This window comes from Quercus robur, chromosome 9 (assembly GCF_932294415.1).
Source record: "Quercus robur chromosome 9, dhQueRobu3.1, whole genome shotgun sequence".
In the NCBI taxonomy this organism is placed as follows: domain Eukaryota; kingdom Viridiplantae; phylum Streptophyta; class Magnoliopsida; order Fagales; family Fagaceae; genus Quercus; species Quercus robur.
The window spans coordinates 11,137,317-11,156,845 of NC_065542.1; the positions used below are offsets into that span (position 1 = coordinate 11,137,317).

At 37.8% G+C, this 19,529-nt stretch overlaps 1 pseudogene; it reads left to right on the forward strand.

Annotated features, from left to right (window-relative positions):
* LOC126700704 (laccase-14-like) overlaps positions 1-17,774 on the forward strand; it is a 31,767-nt pseudogene extending 13,993 nt beyond the window's left edge.
* Positions 17,775-19,529: the final 1,755 nt, after the last annotated feature.

Genomic DNA, 19,529 nt, shown 5'->3' on the forward strand with positions numbered 1-19,529 from the left:
ACCAGACATAGTGGAACCATTTGCTGTGTGAATATTAAGAGGGTGTGGTGCAGGTTTAAGTTCAGAAAATAAGGACGAGTGAGGAGTCATGTGATTGCAAAGCAGAATTCATAAGCCAAGAGGAAGGAGACATACCAGATAAAGCTGAGAGAGAAGAGGAATAAGATGCATTACCAACCATACGAATGACATTGGCGATGATATTTTTAAGGTCATCTATGGACATGGTGAAAGTGCGTCCTGAAGACTTAGACTGTGCAGAGATGGGAGCCATTGGTTGTACACTCTCAGTGTTAGCAATAGTAGCAGCGAAAATTGACACAGCTGATTTGTTGCGATGATAGCAAGTCTCAATATTGTGGCCAAAACGTTTGCAAAAATTGCAAAAACGTTTACTAGATTGTCGGCGACGATTTTTGCAACAAGAAGAAGACCTGTCCTTATTTTTCATTTAGAAGCAAAATATGCAGAAATGGACTGTAAAAATGAAATCTATGCAAAAAACTGGGTAAGGAGCACCTGGACTGCAAAAAGTCAACTCTGAGAAAAGTCAACAGTCAACGGTCAACCACTATGATGACGTCAGCAGGATGACGTAAGCTAAAGACCTCAGCTAGGGCTGACGTGGATGATGACGTGTAATGATGACGTCAGCAGGTGCACAGCGGCGCGTGGAGCGCGTGAGTCAATCCTCGCCGGAACTTTGGTCAGCGAGTGAGGGATCGTGGAGAGTTCGATGAGTCCGATTTTTCTCCTGTTATGTAGATCGGAGAAAAACGATTCCGATGACGGTGGCGGTGAGTTGATTAGAGCAATACTGATGGTGTGTGAGGTGCGTGGACAAGCTGCGGAATCTTTGACCGGCGCGTGGAAGCGCGTGAATGGTTAGCTGATGATGATTCCGGTGGCTTTGTGTAGATCGGTTGAAGATCTACCCGGTGATAGGTCTTATGTCTTAATTGGAGATCCGGTGTGGAAGATCTGACGGAAGCAGTGATCTTGGTGGCGGTGATCGAGCTTCTGGCGGTGAAGATTCAACCTTTGCACCTCTGACGGCGATGGAACAGTCAGGAGAGGGCACGGAAAAGGTTTACTGACCGATGAAGTCAAGGAAACGGAAAATACCAACGAAGACAGGACTGCAAGACACAAGAAAATTAGAGCAATGGCTCTGATACCATGTTAGAAATACTGAATGATTGTATTGTATTTCTCGAGTAATAGAATATACATAAGTGTCTTTATATAGGAGGCAGAGTGTGCAGTACAAGTAAGTGTGCTATACAAGTAAACAAGGTGGGCCTAAAGCCCACATACCTTAATACACGTTAACATTATTGATATTGAATTCTCATTATAAAACTGGCTATGCAACATATTACATTTGCTATATGGTGAGATTGGCTTGAACTCTTGATTTCTCTTCTTAGCTTTATCTCGACAATCTTGATGTTGGCTATCACAAGACTGTGTGTGTGTGTGTGTGTGTGTGTGTGAGAGAGAGAGAGAGAGAGAGAGAGAGAGAGAGGTGAGACTCTTTGTTTATTTATTTATTTTTATGTGACGCTTGAGTGATCCGAAAAAATTTAGGTGGAAAACAATCTTAAAAAATTATGTATATTTTTTATAGGTTTTTTATTGATCAAAAATAATTTTTCTTTAACATATTTTTCTAGATATCACTAAACATTGAAAAAATGCGAAAAACTAGTTTTATATAAATTTTTATTCAAACAAACGGAATGGAGGGTATAACCTAGTGGTCATTCATATTGGTTGTTTTAAAGAATCTTACACAGGTATATACTATATAGGTTTATTTCTTTTAATTTTTTTTTTATAGGAAGACTGCTACTTTATTCAAAATCAAATAAAGAAAGATACATCATGGTTAAGAGCTTGCACTAAGAAGCAAGGAGTCTCTTCCATCCATGCTATATAATCAACAATACTTAAAGCATGTTTTGCTAATAAATGGGCTAGTCTGTTACCCTGCCTACGAATGTGTGAGAAATCAACCCAGCCAAAAACCCCATAGAATCCAAGTATACCCAATGTGACAGATGCCACAGAGGATGGAGGAGAGGACTGACCACACAGAGCATTATACATTGCCAGAGAATCCCCTTCCATAATGAAATCATAGATGCCTACATCCCTCATAAAGTGAAGCCCCTCCTCAACTGCCTTCGCCTCCACCTCTAGAGCTCCCAAAGGGGCATTTATCTTCTTGCTTAGTGCTGCTACACCTTGGCCATATTCATCTTGGATTAGGACCCCAAACCCTGTTGATTTTCGTGTTTTAAAGACAGCACGATCCACATAAATTTTGTATCTTGTCGACGGAGGAGACCATCCCACAACTTGGATCCTCAATGGCAATTTCGATAAGCAATTCACACTCCTGTACTCTGCGAGGTATTGTGAACTCCATTGAACTATAGCCTCCCCAGTCTTCTTAATACCTTTATGGCGAATTTCATTTCAGTTTGTCCATATTGACCATGCAATAATGACCACCATCGCCACTTTATCCTCATCGTAAGCATCCAACAGCATCAAGTGCCATAATAGATCAAAAAACGATATGATGGTGGATGGTTCAAAAGAAAAGTGGAGTTTGGTACATTGCCATATCTGCTTAGCTCGCTGGCAGCTCCAAAGCAGGTGACCTGAACACTCCGCTTCAGCATTGCACTCCTCACACCGATTCGCTTCCAACACCTTGCATCGCTTCAGATTCACCTTTGTGAGTAGTATTTCACGACAGGCTCTCCATGCAAAGTGTTGCACTTTATAAGGGACTAGTATCTTCCATAATAGTCTCCAAAACCTTCGAAGCCTACTAGCATCCGAGCTGGACCCAGAATTTTCAGGTCAAGAGAGCTCCATTGCTAACCTGTATGCACTACAAACACTAAATAAACCACTATTAGTCTCAGCCCATATAAGCTTGTCAGGGGGTAAGTGTAGGCTTAAGGGTGTTGACGTGTATTAGGGTATGTGGGCTTTAGGCCCACCTTGTTTACTTGTATAGCACACTTACTTGTACTGCACACTCTGCCTCCTATATAAAGGCACTTATGTATATTCTATTACTTGAGAAATACAATACAATTCATTCAGTATTTCTAACATGGTATCAGAGCCACTGCCCTAATTTTCTTGTGTCTTGCAGTCTTGTTTTGTTGGTATTTTCCGCTGCATCAACTTCTGTGGTTAGTAAACCCTTTCAATGCCCTCTCCCAACTACTCTGCCGCTGTTAGAGGTCCTCAAGGTTGAATCTTCACCGCCAGAAGCTCCTCCTCTGCTGCCAAAACCACTGCCATCATCGAATTTGTCACCTTTGAACTCCGATCAGGATATAAGACATATCACCGTGTAGATTTTCACTCGCTCTACACATCGTTGCCAAAAACATCCACATCTGACTGTCCACGCGCCACCATGCGCTGGTCAAAGTTTCAGCAAAGAATTCCACGCGCCTCACGCGCCACCAGGGTATCTCCGATCTTGTTGCTGTCGACACCATAAGAATCTTCCTTCTTCGATCTGCATCATCGGCAAAGAATCAGCTTCATCGGATATTCCACACGTTCACACGCACCGCATAAATCTTTGGCGAAGTTGATCCACGCTCCTCATGCGTTCTATGCACCACTGGGTTAGTTGTTAACGTCATCTCTGATGTCATCCCTGCCACGTCAGCCCTAGCTGACGTTACCTGCTTACGTCAGCGCCACATCATCTGCTGACGTCATCACCACACCATCTGCTGACATCATCGCCTGTCAGCCTGCTGACGTCATCCATTGACTCTTCTCTTTTGACGGTTGACTTTGACCTGGTTTGACCGTTGACTTTTTAGCAGAGTTGACTTTTTACAGTCCAGGTGCTCCTTACCCAGTTTTTCGCATAGATTTCATTTTTGTAGTCCGTTTTGAATATTTTGCTTCTAAATGAAAAATAAGGACAGGTCTTCTTCTCATTGCAATAATCGTTGCCGACGATCCAACAAACGTTTTTGCAATTTTTGCAAACGTTGTGGCCACAATATTGAGACTTGCTATCATCGCAACAAATTAGCTATTTCAATTTTCGCTGCTACTGTTGCTAACACTAAGAGTGTCCAACCAATGGCTTTCGTCTCTGCACAGTCTAAGTCTTCAGGACGCACTTTCACCATGTCCACAGATGACCTTAAAAATATCATCACCAATGTCATTCGTATGGTTGGTAATGCATCTTATTCCTCTTCTCTCTCAACTTTATCTGGTATGTCTCCTTCCTCTTGGCTTATGGATTCTGCTTGTTGCAATCACATGACTCCTCACTCGTCCTTGTTTTTTGAATTTAAACCTGCACCACATCCTCTTAATATTCACACAGCAAATGGTTCCACAATGTCTGGTCATAATATAGGTTCTGTTTCGACCTCCAATCTCTCGGTTCCTGGTGTCTTTAATGTTCCTGACCTTACTTACAATTTATTTTGTGTGGGACAATTAGCTGAGTTAGGTTATCGCATTATTTTTTATTATTCTGGGTATATTGTGCAGGATCCAAGGATGGGACAGGAGCTTGGGACCGGTCCTAGAGTTGGGCGTATGTTTCCCGTGGACAACCTTCGTCTTCCACTTGTTGCTCTTGTTTCTGTTGCTGCAGCTGTTGTAGTTTCTTCTACTCCTTCCCTTGCACTTTGGCATGCCCGACTTGGTCACGCATCTTCCTCTTAGGTACAACAATTGGCTTCTAGAGGTTTGTTAGGTTCAGTGTCTACAGAAAATTTTGATTATGTTTCATGTCAGTTAGGAAAACAACCAGCTTTGCCTTTCAATACTAGTGGATCAATATCCACTAATATCTTTGACCTTATTCATTCTGATGTTTGGGGGCCTTCCTCTGTCTCTAGTATTTGTGGGTCTCGATATTTTGTTGTCTTTATTAATGATTACTCTCGCTATAGCTGGATTTTTAATATGAAACATCATTCTGAGTTATTGCAAGTATATTTTAACTTTGCAAAAATGGTTGAAACTCAATTTTCCAAACGTATCAAAAATTTTCGATCTGATAATGCTCTTGAGTACACTCAATATGCTTTCCAAGCTGTTTTGCATTCCTACAGCACTGTTCATCAACTAACTTGTCCAGATACCTCTCAGCAAAATGGTAGAGCCGAACGAAAACTTCGTCATATTCTTGACACTGTTCATGCTCTTCTTCTCTCTACCAAAGTTCTTGCTCCTTTTTGGGGCGAAGTTGCTCTTAATGCTGTTCATGTTATTAATCGCATTCTAAGTCCTGTTATTCAAAATCAAACTCCATATGAGCGCCTTTTTGGATCACCTCCAGACTATCACCACCTTCGCTCCTTCAGTTCTGCTTGTTTTGTTCTTCTTCAGCCACATGAGCATAACAAACTTGAGCCTCGGTCAAGGCTTTGTTGTTTTCTTGGCTATGGCGAAACTCAAAAGGGGTATCGGTGTTATGATTTTGTCTCTCATCGTCTTCGTATCTCCTACAATGTTGTCTTTTGGGAACATCGCTCCTTTGTCGAGCTTTCTCACTTCCGTGCCTCCCTATCTTCCTCCTCTGTTTTAGATCTTTTTCCAGATGAGGCACATATTCCTATTGTAGCTGCTCCTGATCCTCCTGTGGTTGCTACTGATTCTCCTATAGACTTTTCTATCCAACCACCAGATACCTTTGATCCTTTTCCTAGTTCACCCTTTAATGAACAGGTGAAAGATGCACAGGTTGAAGACGAGCTACCCAACCCTGAGCTTGGGTCCCCTGCTCTTGCTCCGCCTAAAGATCTTGCACAAGACATTCCACCTCGTCACTCAACTCGGGTAAGATCCATTCCTACACATTTACTTGATTATCATTGTTACACTGCCCTTGCGACACTGCACGAGCCTCACACCTATCGTGAGGCTTCCACTGACCCTTTTATGGCAGATTGCAATGAAAAAGGAACTTGATGTATTATCTAAAAACCATACTTGGGATTTGGTAACTCTCCCCCCTGGGAAATCTATGGTTGGTTGTAAGTGGATCTACAAGATTAAGACTCGCTTTGATGGGTCCATTGAGCGCTACAAACCTCGTCTTGTTGTAAAAGGTTTTACACAGGAGTATGGGATTGATTATGAAGAGACCTTTGCTCCGGTTGCTCGTATCTCATCTGTTCGTGCCCTCTTAGCTGTTGTTGCTGCTAGTAAATGGGACCTTTTTCAGATGGGTGTCAAAAATGCATTCTTTAATGGGGATTTAGTGAAGAAGTTTATATGCAACCTCCTCCTGGTCTCTCTATTGAATCAAACAAGGTTTGTCACCTTCGGCGTGCACTTTATGGCCTTAAACAAGCTCCACAAGCTTGGTTTGCCAAATTCAGCTCTACCATCTCTCGTTTGGGTTACGTGGCCAGTCATTATGATTCTGCCTTATTTCTTCGTCGCACTGACAAAGACACTATTTTACTTCTCCTGTATGTGGATGATACGATCATAACTGGTGATGACTTCAGTGGCATTCAAGAACTTAAGGATTTTCTTAGTCAGCACTTTGAGATGAAAGATCTTGGACATCTCAGCTACTTCTTGGGTCTTGAAATCACTTATTCTATAGATGGACTTTATATTACTCAAGCCAAGTATGCCTCTGAACTCTTGTCTCGAGCTGGACTCACTGATAGCAAGACTGTTGACACTCCAATTAAGCTTAATGCGCATCTGACTCCGTTAGGGGGGAAACCATTGTCTAATCCCTCTCTTTACAGACGCTTGGTTGGTAGCCTAGTTTATCTCACTGTCACTCGTCCAGACATTTCCTATGCTGTTTACTAGGTGAGTTAGTATCTGTCTGCTCCACGATTGACTCACTATGCTACTGTTCTGCGCATTCTTCGATACCTAAAGGGCACTCTCTTCCATGGTCTTTTCTACTCTACTCAGTCTCCTCTTGTTTTCCGTGTATTTTCTGATGCTGATTGGGCAGGAGATCCCATTGATCGCAGGTCCACCACTGGTTATTGCTTTCTTCTTGGTTCTTCTCTGATTTCTTGGCGAAGCAAGAAACGAACTCATGTGGTGGCCCGCTCCAATACTGAAGCAGAATATCGTGCCCTTACTGATACCACATCTGAGCTCCTTTGACTACGGTGGCTTCTCAAAGACTTAGGTGTGTCCACATTCTCTGCTACTCTTCTTTATTATGACAACCAGAGTGTCATTCATATTGCTCACAATGATGTCTTCCATGAACAGACTTAACAAGTCGAGATCGATTGTTATTTTATCCCTTATCATCTTGTCCATGGTGCTCTCAAGCTGATCTCAGTCTCCTCTAAAAATCAACTTGTAGATATCTTCACCAAGTCACATCCTAAGGGACGTCTTCGCACTTTGGTTGACAACCTCAAGTTGGTCTCACATCCACCTTGAGTTTGAGGGGGGCTGTTAATGTGTATTAAGGTATATGGGCTTTAGGCCCACCTTGTTTACTTGTATAGCACACTTGTACTGCACACTCTGCCTTCTATATAAAGGCACTTATTTATATTCTATTACTTGAGAAATACAATACAATTCATTCAGTATTTCTAACAAAGGGAATTCTCTTTATGATGTATGCTTCATGGGGAAGGAAGATTGCCTCTACCACCTGCATTTTCCAACCAATTGGATCGTGTGAAATCAGCTCACTAACCCATAGATTAGCATGCAGAAACTGCCGAGGAGACATCACCTTGAATGTAGATGACTAAGGCAACCATTTATCTCCCCATAAACGAATAGACTCTCCATTTCCCACATTCCATCGGAGACCATGCTTCACCAAATTTTGGGCTACCATGATACTCCTCCAAACATAAGATGAGTTATTCCCCATTGAGGCCTGGATAAAATTTGTGTGAGGAAAGTATCTTGCCTTAAAGACACGATAGACTAGTGAGTCATGCATTACTTGGAGCCTCCATCCCTGTTTAGCAAGAAGAGCAAGGTTAAATTGTTTTAATTGGCAAAACGTCATCTCCATTAGCCTTTGGCTCACACATTTTATCCCAACTAAGCCAAGACAATTTTCTCTCATCTCCTTTTTTACCCCACCAAAAGTTTCGGATCATACTAGTCAGATCACCATAGAGAGAATCAGGTATTTTAAAGCAGCTCATAGTGAATGTCAATATAACTTAAGCTATAGCCTTAATCAACACTTCCTTACCTGCTTTTCAAAGAAGTTTCTCTTTCCACCTTGATAGTTTTTTGCCAAGCTTTTCCTTGATATCATTGAAAGTGGTTCTCTTATTCCTCCTCACCAAGGATGGTAGACCTAAATACTACTCATGCTGCCTAATCACTTGTGCCCCAAATCTATTTTTTTATTTCTTCTTTAATTTCTCCAGGAGTGTTCTTGCTAAAAAATAAGTAAGTTTTGGCTCGGTTCAATTGTTGGCCGAATGCATGCTTATAAACCCTAAGGATTTTTTGTAAAGTGTTACATTCTTCAAGGGTGGCCTTGCAGAAAATAATACTATCATTAGCACACAAAAAAAATGTGATAATCGAGGACCACTCCTACACACTGTTACCCCTTCCATCTCACCATCATCCACTAACTTCTTTATTAAAGCAGATAATCCCTCAGCACACAACAGGAACAAGTATGGGGATAAAGGGTCTCCTTGCCATATACTCCTAGATGGTATGATATGACCCCTTGGTTTTCCATTAATTTTTATTGAATAAGTAACCGATGTAACACATTTCATGACCAGCTTCCTCCATTTCTCCCCAAACCCCAACTTGGCCATAATGTTTTCAAGACATATCCACTTCACTCTATCATATGCCTTGCTCATGTCTAGCTTCAGTGCCATTTAACTTTTTTTTCCTCCTTTCCTCCCATTAATGTGGTGCATGGTCTCAAAAGTTACAAGGACATTATCAGTGATCAACCTTCCATGCATAAAAGCACTTTGGGTGTCACTAATAATGGATGGCAAGATTTTTTTCAGTCTGTTTGCAATCACTTGGATGTAATCCTGAAAACCACATTACATAGACTAATAGGACAAAAGTCAGTCACCCTTTTGGGTTCTTTGACCTTAGGGATTAGAACTATATGAGTCTCATTAAAATTAGAGGGAGACAAACCATGATTAAGAAAATCAAGAATAGTTTTAGTAACCACCTCTCCTATGATTGGCCAAAAATGTTGATAAAATAAAGGGGGCAGACCATCCAGACATGGAGCTTTTAAAGGATGCATTTGCTTCAAAGCCACTTTTATCTCACTGGCTGTAAAGTCCTTGTTCAACATCTGATTCATGTGTGGGGTCACTCTGGTTAAATGGCTTGCAACAATTCATTGAACTATGTTGGTTGGCTTGTTGAGAATAAGGTTGTATAATACTCCACCACCATATCACCCATCTTCTATTCATCTTCTTGCCAAACATCCTATGCATCTAACAGCCCTTCCATTTGATTCTTTTTTAAATCTTGCCAATGCCTTAGCGTGGAAAAAACTTGTATTTTTGTCCCCATCCCGATACCAATTTATTCTCGAACGTTGATACCACATTGCATCCTCTTTCTCATGCCATCTGTTCAACTACATTCTTGTGTTCCTCATGTCTTGGATGTTACTTGGAGAAGTCGGTTGTAGCTCTAGCCACTCCAAGTGTTTTTGTAGCTCAGTTATTTCTTCCCAACATGTCCAAACACATTTTTATTCCACACGTCCAGCCTCAACCTACATTGATTTATGCATGAAACCAACGGGAAATCCGATTGTGCTACCAGGCCTTCATTCCAAGCATCCAACACCACTTCTTCACAGCTAGGTTCCTTGAGCCACATTGATTCAAACTTAAATAGTTTCTTCATTTATTTTCTATTGACCTTTTTGTCCAAGTGAAGCAGCAACGAGGAGTGATTTGACACCGAGGAAGTAAGGTGGTGTAGTTTTGCCATTGGAAACAAGTTCACCCAATCAGCTGATGCTAGTGATCGATCAAGCCTTTCCCGAATCTGCCTTCCATCCTTTGTTTCATATATCCAAGTGAAACTCGGTCCCACAAACCCAATATCACGCAAGCCACACCAATTAATTGCTTCCACGAAATTAATCATTTGTTGTCTTGGTCGAGAACTCCTTCCTTCCTTTTCCAACATGCTAGTGATCTCATTAAAATCTCCAATGACGAGCCATGGTAGCGAGGAAGTTGTAATCAGGTACTTCATCTTGGCCTAAGACTCTGGTCTTTTCTATGTTTCAGGATTATCATAAAACCCAATCAAATGCCACCATCCATATTCAGCCCCACCATCCACTAGTGCATTGATATGTGATTGTCAAAATGTTTGAATATTTAATTTCACATCTTCCTTCCTTAACATTGCCAACCCACCTCTAGAACCAGTACTGTCCACAAACTAACCATGTTTAAAGTTACATTTATACCTAGCGATAATCATCCAGTCCATATTTGATTTTGTCTCCATAAGGAAGACAACTTTGGGCTCTTCTTTTTTAACCAACTCTTTCCAGGCGTTAACTGTTCGGAGGTTCCCAAGCCCCCGACAATTCTAACTTAAGAGATTCATTGAGCCCGGCGGGGTTGCTTAACAACCTCCACTGATCTAAATTCAGATGCCAAAAGCATGCTCAAGTTCTTTGTTTCCTCCTCCATTTTGATTTTCTTTTCTTTTTCCAGTACCTCACCCTCCTCATCTATCTGACTTGCTTTCTTCCATTTGGGCCCTTCTTTCTCAACAAGACATGTTTCACTAGAATGCCTCGGCCTATCATTTATTTTGGCCCATGTACCATTGGGTCGAGGTTCTGTCACATCTAAAACCTGTGGAGGCCCATTGCCTTGTTGGGTTGGTTTACCTTTGTTTGCAATCCCCACCCCTTTCCTACCTTTTTTTTTTTTTATCTTTTTCAATACCCACCCATCCAGGAGTAAAAATCACGTTCTCCACATGCTACGGAGGAATTGTCGTCAACACAATTTCCTAAGTACCTTGTTCCATATCTTCAGTGTTGATTGAAATGGTTCAGATATGTGCCTTGTAACATGCTTATAATAAAATTATACTTAGTAACATGTTTCGGAAGGAATGCTTAACAACATGCATAGGAATAAAGATATGTTTAGTAAAATGTTTACAAAGGAATGCTAAGAAACATGGTTGAGAATGGATATATGTTAGAAACATGCTCTGAGGATCAAATCCCAGGAGTAGGAAACCTATCGCTCGCTTAGTATGCATATGTGTGTGAAGGTAAGTAATATCAGTTATAAGTTATAACTAAGGTTATCAGTATCGAAATCCTACATGAGATCGGTGAGAGGGTTTGGGGATTAGATCGTAGGATTGGTACAAGAATCATAAAATCGTACTTTCCAATTAAAAAATAATACTAAAAAATACCTAGAATTATAATTCATAATATATATTAAAGAAACATTGAAATAAAAAGTAAAGTATCAAATTACAAATACATAAACAAAGTTCAAAAGTTACAACTCACAAATACCAAGTTCTAAGTTAAACAACTCAAAGCATACATAATGTCTCAATAAACAAAACAAAGCAAATAACAATGTTTCAAACAACTCCATAAACACACTCAATCAACAAGACCAAAGTTTTGATTATCTTGAATGGGTTACTCAAAGTACAATTGATTTTTTTAAACAACATTATTGTCATTGTTAGCAGCCACATGTTCGCATCATCCATTAGATAATCATCAGAATCTTTTAGTGTTACATTTTTGAAGGTTCATTCACTTCATTTTCATTGGCAACACCAAACTCAAATTCATTGCTATCACTTATAGTATGTAATTCTTTATCATTGTCACCTACCCCCCAAAAAAAAGAAAGGGAAATGGAAGTTTATATTTAATTTTTTATCAATTTGGGTTAGGCTACTGTGATAATTTGTTTTGTGTGTGTGTGTGTGTGATATTAATTTGGGGGCATTTGGGCCCAAAAAAATAAAATTTTTTTTTTTGAATTTTCCTTTATATCACTGGATCTTTAATATCGCTATGGGATTGGGATCCTAAGATCCGGATCGAGATCCCACACAGATTTGATCTTAGTAGAAATCTTAGTGAGATCAACGACAGTTTAAGTTTCCTTTTTTAGATTTCAATATATTTTCAAAATTGGAAATTCTTTTCTCTTCAATCTTAGTATTTGTTTTAACTACGAAATGGGAACATTAGTTAAGCATCCAAATGGGTTTAGATCTCAAGGAAACTTACACATATCACTTTAGTATTGCACATGTGCACACACCTTTTGCATTTTGCACCAAACATGTGTCGCTTAGTGAAAAACCCTTAATGGATGGGGGGATAATGTCAAACGCGGCCAAAATTTGGGTACAACAGTAGGGTCACAAGCCAAACTATTTTTACTCTGGGTTAAAAATCTCATGTTCGGGTCAGGTTATCAAGTTTGAGTCCAATTTTACCAGGTCTAAATGTAGTAAGCATATAAAAAAATTATTTGAAATAAAAGTTGTTAACCCATTCCACTTACTTACATATGACTTGCATTGTCGTATCAATGCCCTTGAATATTTTGAATACGTAGACTGTGATGAGATAGCCATGAATATATCCAACTTACACATATCACCCTAGTATTGCACACATACACACCTTTTACATTTTGCACCAAACATGCGTCACTTAGTGAAAAACCCTTAATGGCTGGGGGAATAATGTCAAACACGGCTGAAATTTGGGTACAACAGTAGGGCCATGAACCAAACTGTTTTTATTCTGGGTTAAAAATCTCATGTTTAGGTTGGGTTATCAGGTTTGAGTCCAATTTTACCAGGTCTAGATGTAGAAAGCATATGAAAAATCATTTGAAATAAAAGTTGTTAATCTATTCCACTTACATATGACTTGCACTGTTGTATCATTGCCCTTGAATATTTTGAATACTTAGACTATGATGAGATAACAATGAATGTAGGCGTGAATGCTCTTTTCGTCCCTACATTTTGGGATCATTTCTATTTTGGTCTCTACATTTCTATTTTACCACTTTTAGTCCTTAATCCAATTAACGCTTGTTATTTTAGTCCTTTCCGTCACTCAACTAACAAAAAAAGCTGATGTGGCAAACGGAGTGCACTGTTGACACAGTAAATGCTGATGTGGTGAATAAAATAATAATAATAAAAATTATTTATTATTTAATAAATGCCAAGTCAGCATAAAATAATAATAAATGCCACCTCAGATCCATGTCAGTTTAGAATTTTAAATTTTAATTGATCAATTTTAAAAAAAAATAAAAAACAGAATTAAAAATAAAAAACACATGAATTTAGATCTAGCATCCTCTTCATCAAGAACACAGAAGAGCACAACCTAGAAAAAATCATACAAACCCAGAAAATCAAACACAAAGAACACAAGAAAATCAAACTCAGAAAAATCATAAATGAATATTGTACAAAACAAAATCAATCCACATATATACATAAATCAAATTAATAAATAAAAAAATAAATAAAACTTGAATTTAGATCTGGTAATTCGTTGGTTTCTCCATCTTCATCTCTCTCTCAAACACAGAAAAGAAACAAAACAAATCTAAAGTTGGGCTTTGAATCTAACAGCAACCCATGAATACAACAATTACAACTAAATCTGAACAAGGTGGAAACCCAGATCAGCAAAATCATAACACACAATTACATAGACAAAGTCTCCGAATCTCTATCTATATACGTAATGAACCAACCTTTAGGGGTTTCCTCAACCTTACACTTGCCGATTTGACCGAGATACTTGACGAACTCAGTGAGTGTGGCCCACTAACCCAAAATTTTTTTCTAAAATTTGGGTTTTGAATTTTTTTTTTTTTCTTCTCTTGGAACCAAATTTGGGGAAATTGGATTAGGATTTTAGGGTTTCTTCGTTGATTTTCGATTCCGCCATTGAAGGCAACAGTAGGGCCATGAACCACGTCACCATGAACTTGACGAAGTGGGCCACACTCACTGAGTTCATCAAGTATCTCGGTCGAATCGGCAAGTGTAAGGTCGAGGAAACCCCTAAAGGTTGGTTCATTACGTATATAGATAGAGATTCGGAGACTTTGTCTATGTAATTGTGGGTTATGATTTTGCTGATCTGGGTTTCCACCTTGTTCAGATTTGGTTGTAATTGTTGTATTCATGGTTTGCTGTTAGATTCAAAGCCCAACTTTAGATTTGTTTTGTTTCTTTTCTGTGTTTGAGAGAGAGATGAAGATGGAGAAACCAACGAATTACCCGATCTAAATTCAAGTTTTATTTATTTTTTTATTTATTAATTTTGTTTATGTATATATGTGGATTGATTTTGTTTTGTACAATATTCATTTATGATTTTTCTAAGTTTGATTTTCTTGTGTTCTTTGTGTTTGATTTTCTGGGTTTGTATGATTTTTTCTAGGTTGTGCTCTTCTGTGTTCTTGATGAAGAGGATGTTAGATCTAAATTCATGTGTTTTTTATTTTGAATTCTGTTTTTTTTTTTTTTTAAATTGATCAATTAAAATTTAAAATTCTAAACTGACATGGATCTGAGGTGGCATTTATTATTATTTTATGCTGATTTGGCATTTATTAAATAATAAATAATTTTTTTATTATTATTTTATTCGCCACGTTAGCATTTACTATGTCAACAAGTGCACTCCGTTTGCCACGTCAGCTTTTTCTGTTAGTTGAGTGACGGAAAGGACTAAAATAACAAGCGTTAATTGGATTAAGGACTAAAAGTGGTAAAATAGAAATGTAGGGACCAAAATATAAATAACCTCAAAATGTAGGGACGAAAAGAGCATTTACGCCATGAATGTATCCAATTTTCTAGGGTTAATGTGCCACAGGTCAACAATATGAACATGCTCAGAAAAGCATTCTTGTACAAGTCATATTTGTCAATAGACCATTAAAAATTAAAGTCATAAAATACTATAACCTAAATGCATTAATATTTTGGAGGTTAAGGAAGTACTAGATTCGCTTGAGTTATGGAGAGTCTATTTCATTATTGCAATTTTATTTCTTGGATTTAATAGTGTGCAAATTGTCACATCATTTGAAATTTTATTAACGTATTATTGTACACTTTTAGATTCATAAGATCATTCCAAACTGTAAAATGGTTCCATTTCAAACGAAGATCCTTTCTTGCCGCTATAAACTAGTTAGCCCTACTTGGCGCCTGTGTTTATAACTATGAAATGACATAACGCTAAAACTTTTATAACAGGAACATGAGTGGGTTTTTGCACCATAGATTTTCCAGACAATCCACCTTCATTTTTCAACTTCACCAAAGATGATTCTGTGGATGACACAACTTTTGTTGTCCAAGGGACCAAGGTGAGGATGCTGAATTATAATGAAGAGGTGGAGGTAGTGTTTCGAGGTACTAATCTACTAGATGCATCAATAGATCACCTAATGCACTTTCATGGTTACTCCTTTTATGTGATTGGCTCTGGTTATGGGGTCTTTGATAATGAGACTAACCCAGGGGTGGCTTGATGCATTTGGAGGCCTAAGGCGAAAATCGATTATCTTATTTTAGATGCAAAATTTCCACTAATTAATATGAATTACGTAGAATTTTTTCTTTTTCTTTTTTTATAGAAATTTTATAGATAGAAAAAGTTTGACAAAATTTTTCATACTTTTTGTGGCAGATTGATAGTGATAAGTAAAAAAGCGGTGTTAGTGGTAGACTTAGATGAGAACTGGTAAAAGTTTGCAAACTCAACTTTTATCATTATTCTTTTTTTTTTAGAAGTGCAACATTCACAATATTTTTTACAACAAATCCTAGGTTTTAAGTTGCTTTTTGTTTTCTATTTGAAAATATCACTATAATTATTTTTTTTGTCATCAATAACAACCTACTACTTAATATTAGTTGTAAAAGTGTTGTGAAAAATATTGTGGACGTTACATTTTTCTCTCGCTTTTATTTGTTTTTTATCTAGTAAAAAAAATTATTTTATTTATTGATTATAAATAACCCTATTGGTTAAAATTTAGGGGCCTTTTTTTTACTTGGGGCCTTAGGCAACCGCATTTTTTGCTCTATCATTCAGCCGGCACTGGACTAACCCAAGAGGCTACAATTTTGTTGATCCACCTAAGTTAAACACCATTACAATCCCTAAAAATGGATGGGTTTCCATGAGATTTAAAGCGAGTAATCCTGGTATGTACATTCTTGATGAACTATTGATTTTGGTGTGGTATTACTTTTCAAGTGATGCATGCTAGTAATAGTACTGATGGGTAATTAAAAAGTGTTTCTCGTCCATATGATTTCACACATCATCAAGTACAAATTTTACTACATAATTTATAAAAATTAATGTGACACCAATCATCAAAAAAGTAAATCTAACATTCATTTATTACGGTTTTTAAATATACTAATCACATTGCTACAAGTTTGTAAAGGTTACGTAATAAAATTTGTAACACTTTTAGTATTTTTCTTACATATATGTTCTTTTGCACAAAACGTGAATTGCATTTGCTTATGTTTGATTATTTATGTATAGATTCTAATTTTGATACATAAATGGATAAATTCTTGTAGGAGTAGGGATTCGGCGTTGTCACTATGAGCGACATTTAAGTTGGGATATGAGTAGTGTCTTTATAGTGAAAAATGGTGGGAAACCAGAGATAAGCGTCCAGGAACGCCTCCACCTGCCTTGCCTCCTTGTAAGGATTCGTTTACCAGTAGGCTCCAACAATACGAGAACTCAGATGGGAATAGATTGAATAAGATTTGTATGTTTCTAGACCCCTTAAAACACAACCAGATTAACCTAGGTATTTAGCCAAGTGATTACTTAGTCAAATTAACAAATCTAGGTTAACACAAATATATCATATCCTTGTAAAGTGCGAAAAATAAAGAACACAACGATATGATAACCTAGGAAAATCAAACCAGTAAAAAATCTGGAGAGGATTTAACCTAGCTATCCTCAAGGTAAAAAGCAAATCCACTAGAAAGAATCGAAGTTTTGCAATAACGACTTAGACCACTAACATCCTATTGCTACCCACCAATAGAAACTTACTGACACGACCACGTGCAAGCTCCAAGACCACGAACTCCTTCTTTCTTTGGCCTTTGCAAAACACAAACACTCACGTTTGTGACTTTGAGATCCCACTAAAAGGTTTGGCAACAAAAACTCTCATGTTTGTGACTCCAAGACCACCCTTGAAGGTTTAGATCATCAGCACCTTTGATGACTAGAGAAGGCAACAACTTCTACAATACCGGATCTTGAGATTCTTCAAGTAATAGCACCGGTAGAAGATATGAGAGAGCTTTTTAGGAACAAAACCTAAATACAAAAGAGGCACTCTCTTCTCTCTCTGAAAAGTCTTATAAAAACGTGCTTAGGGTTTCCTTTATATATTGGGAGAAGTAGATCTGAAACCCTAATCCTTAATAGGCTTGAACTGCTGTTTGGGCTTAATTAAAATTATGCAAATACGACTCTCGATCGATCGAGCTTGTCTTTCGATCGATCGAACTAGACAGATTATGAAATCTTCTTCCTACAGCTTGTATGTTCTTGAATCTTGACTTGAATCACCTTGAGCATTGTCTAATAATACCTATAAACTCTAAGATCTATATCTAGATAAGTTTGTGTTCACAATTTTCCAGTTGTTCTAAACTTTTAGAACCTAACAAGATTGATTAGTTGGACATCACTTAAAAAGTATTTGCTAAGCTTACAACTTAATACCGTGCTATAATTTGTCTAAATAATTTTCAAGCATTCAAGTTCCTGTCTTTGGAAGTTTAAAAGTTGTTTTGAACAAGTCTTAATCAGATGGATGTTGTCTTAAAATAAGGTTAGTATTTGTTATGTATTGTCATGTGTGTCTAGTAAGTTGTGTTTGTCTTGTAAGATGCATGTGTTTTAAGTAGCGGGAAGTTGTAGTGATTATGGGATTGTTATTTATCAAAATAATTTAAACAAAATTTGAGGTTGTTTCTTCTTTTTAAATTATGTATATAGTACAGATGTTCTAGATCATGTTTTTTGTGTTAATTCATTAATGATTATTATTATTGACATGTTTTTTTTTTTTTTTTTGAATATATTATTGATTTGTTAAGTTTAACTACTTAGTGCTTTTTGGTTCCTAAACTTTCAAATGTGCACTATTGGCTTCGAAAATTTTAAAAACGAGTTCTATTAAGAGTCAATTTGGCATCAACTTTAACTTTTCGTTTTTAGCTTTATGTTTTATATATAGGTTTTTAAAACCTCATTTTCCCAATTTTTCTAACTTTTTTTTAAGTACAAGTATACTATAGCACACTTTCAACAAAATGTTTTTAGAAAAAAGCTAGATAAGTTGTTTCGAAACAAACACTAATAGTCCCTCTATTAACTTCCGTTAGTTTATTTATCCATGCATCTAATAGAATAATGATGGGAGGCACAATTTTTAGTGACATGACAAATTCTTTTAGGGTAAATTTCATAAACATACTTTGCGGTTTGTGATAATGTGAACTAAGTTCAAAACATTTCAAAACTAACCAATTTGGTCCATAAAGACAAATTTGTCCCTAAACAAACCAAAAGTCATTAGTGATTCTCTCTCTCTCTCTCTCTCTCTCTCTCTCTCTCTCTCTCTCTCTCTCTCTCTCTCTCTCTCTCTCTCTCTCTCTCTAACTGAACCCTAGTCACTCCCAGAAAAACCTCCTTGCCTTTACAAATAATCCCAAAGCACCAGAAAAACCAACACAATAACAACTCAAAAATTCCCAACCCTCTCTGAATCCAAAAAAATGGTACCAAAATCTCATTAAAGGCCCCTCTAAAAAAACTACCAAAAAAAAAAAAGCACCAAAAAAAAAAAAAAAACACTCTTTCAAAACCAATAGAAACCCAAAAAAAAAACCAACAAAAATCCAAGCCAAATAACACACATAAATCCCTTTGTAATTTCCCAATGAAATCTCCTAAAAATCCCAACAAAAACCCCAAAAATCCCAGCCAAACAACACAAAAAATCAACACAACCCCAATTGTCAACCTTATTAGAGAAACCCAAAAAAAAAAAAAAAAAAAAAAAAAAAAAAAAACCATATCACGAGATTGACTTCATTGTCTCCTAAAGAAACACTACCCAAATCCGAAATCCAAAGGCCATGCCGCGATCCACGTCGACGCTGCCACAAAGAGGATGAGAGAGTCCATTGAAGGCGATATCCAAATTGAAGCACCACCACCACCGTGCGGGTTCTGATCTAAGAGAGAGAGAGAGAGAGAAGGATGGGGTCCATTGATGGTGCTGATGGCATCAAACTTGCAGTGGGAATCGGGAAGACCCTTACGTGGTGGTGTTGCTGATGTCGGTGGCCAAGCTCATGGGTTTCGCCGTAGCTAAGGTTCAATTAGAGAGAGAGAATTCTTAGAG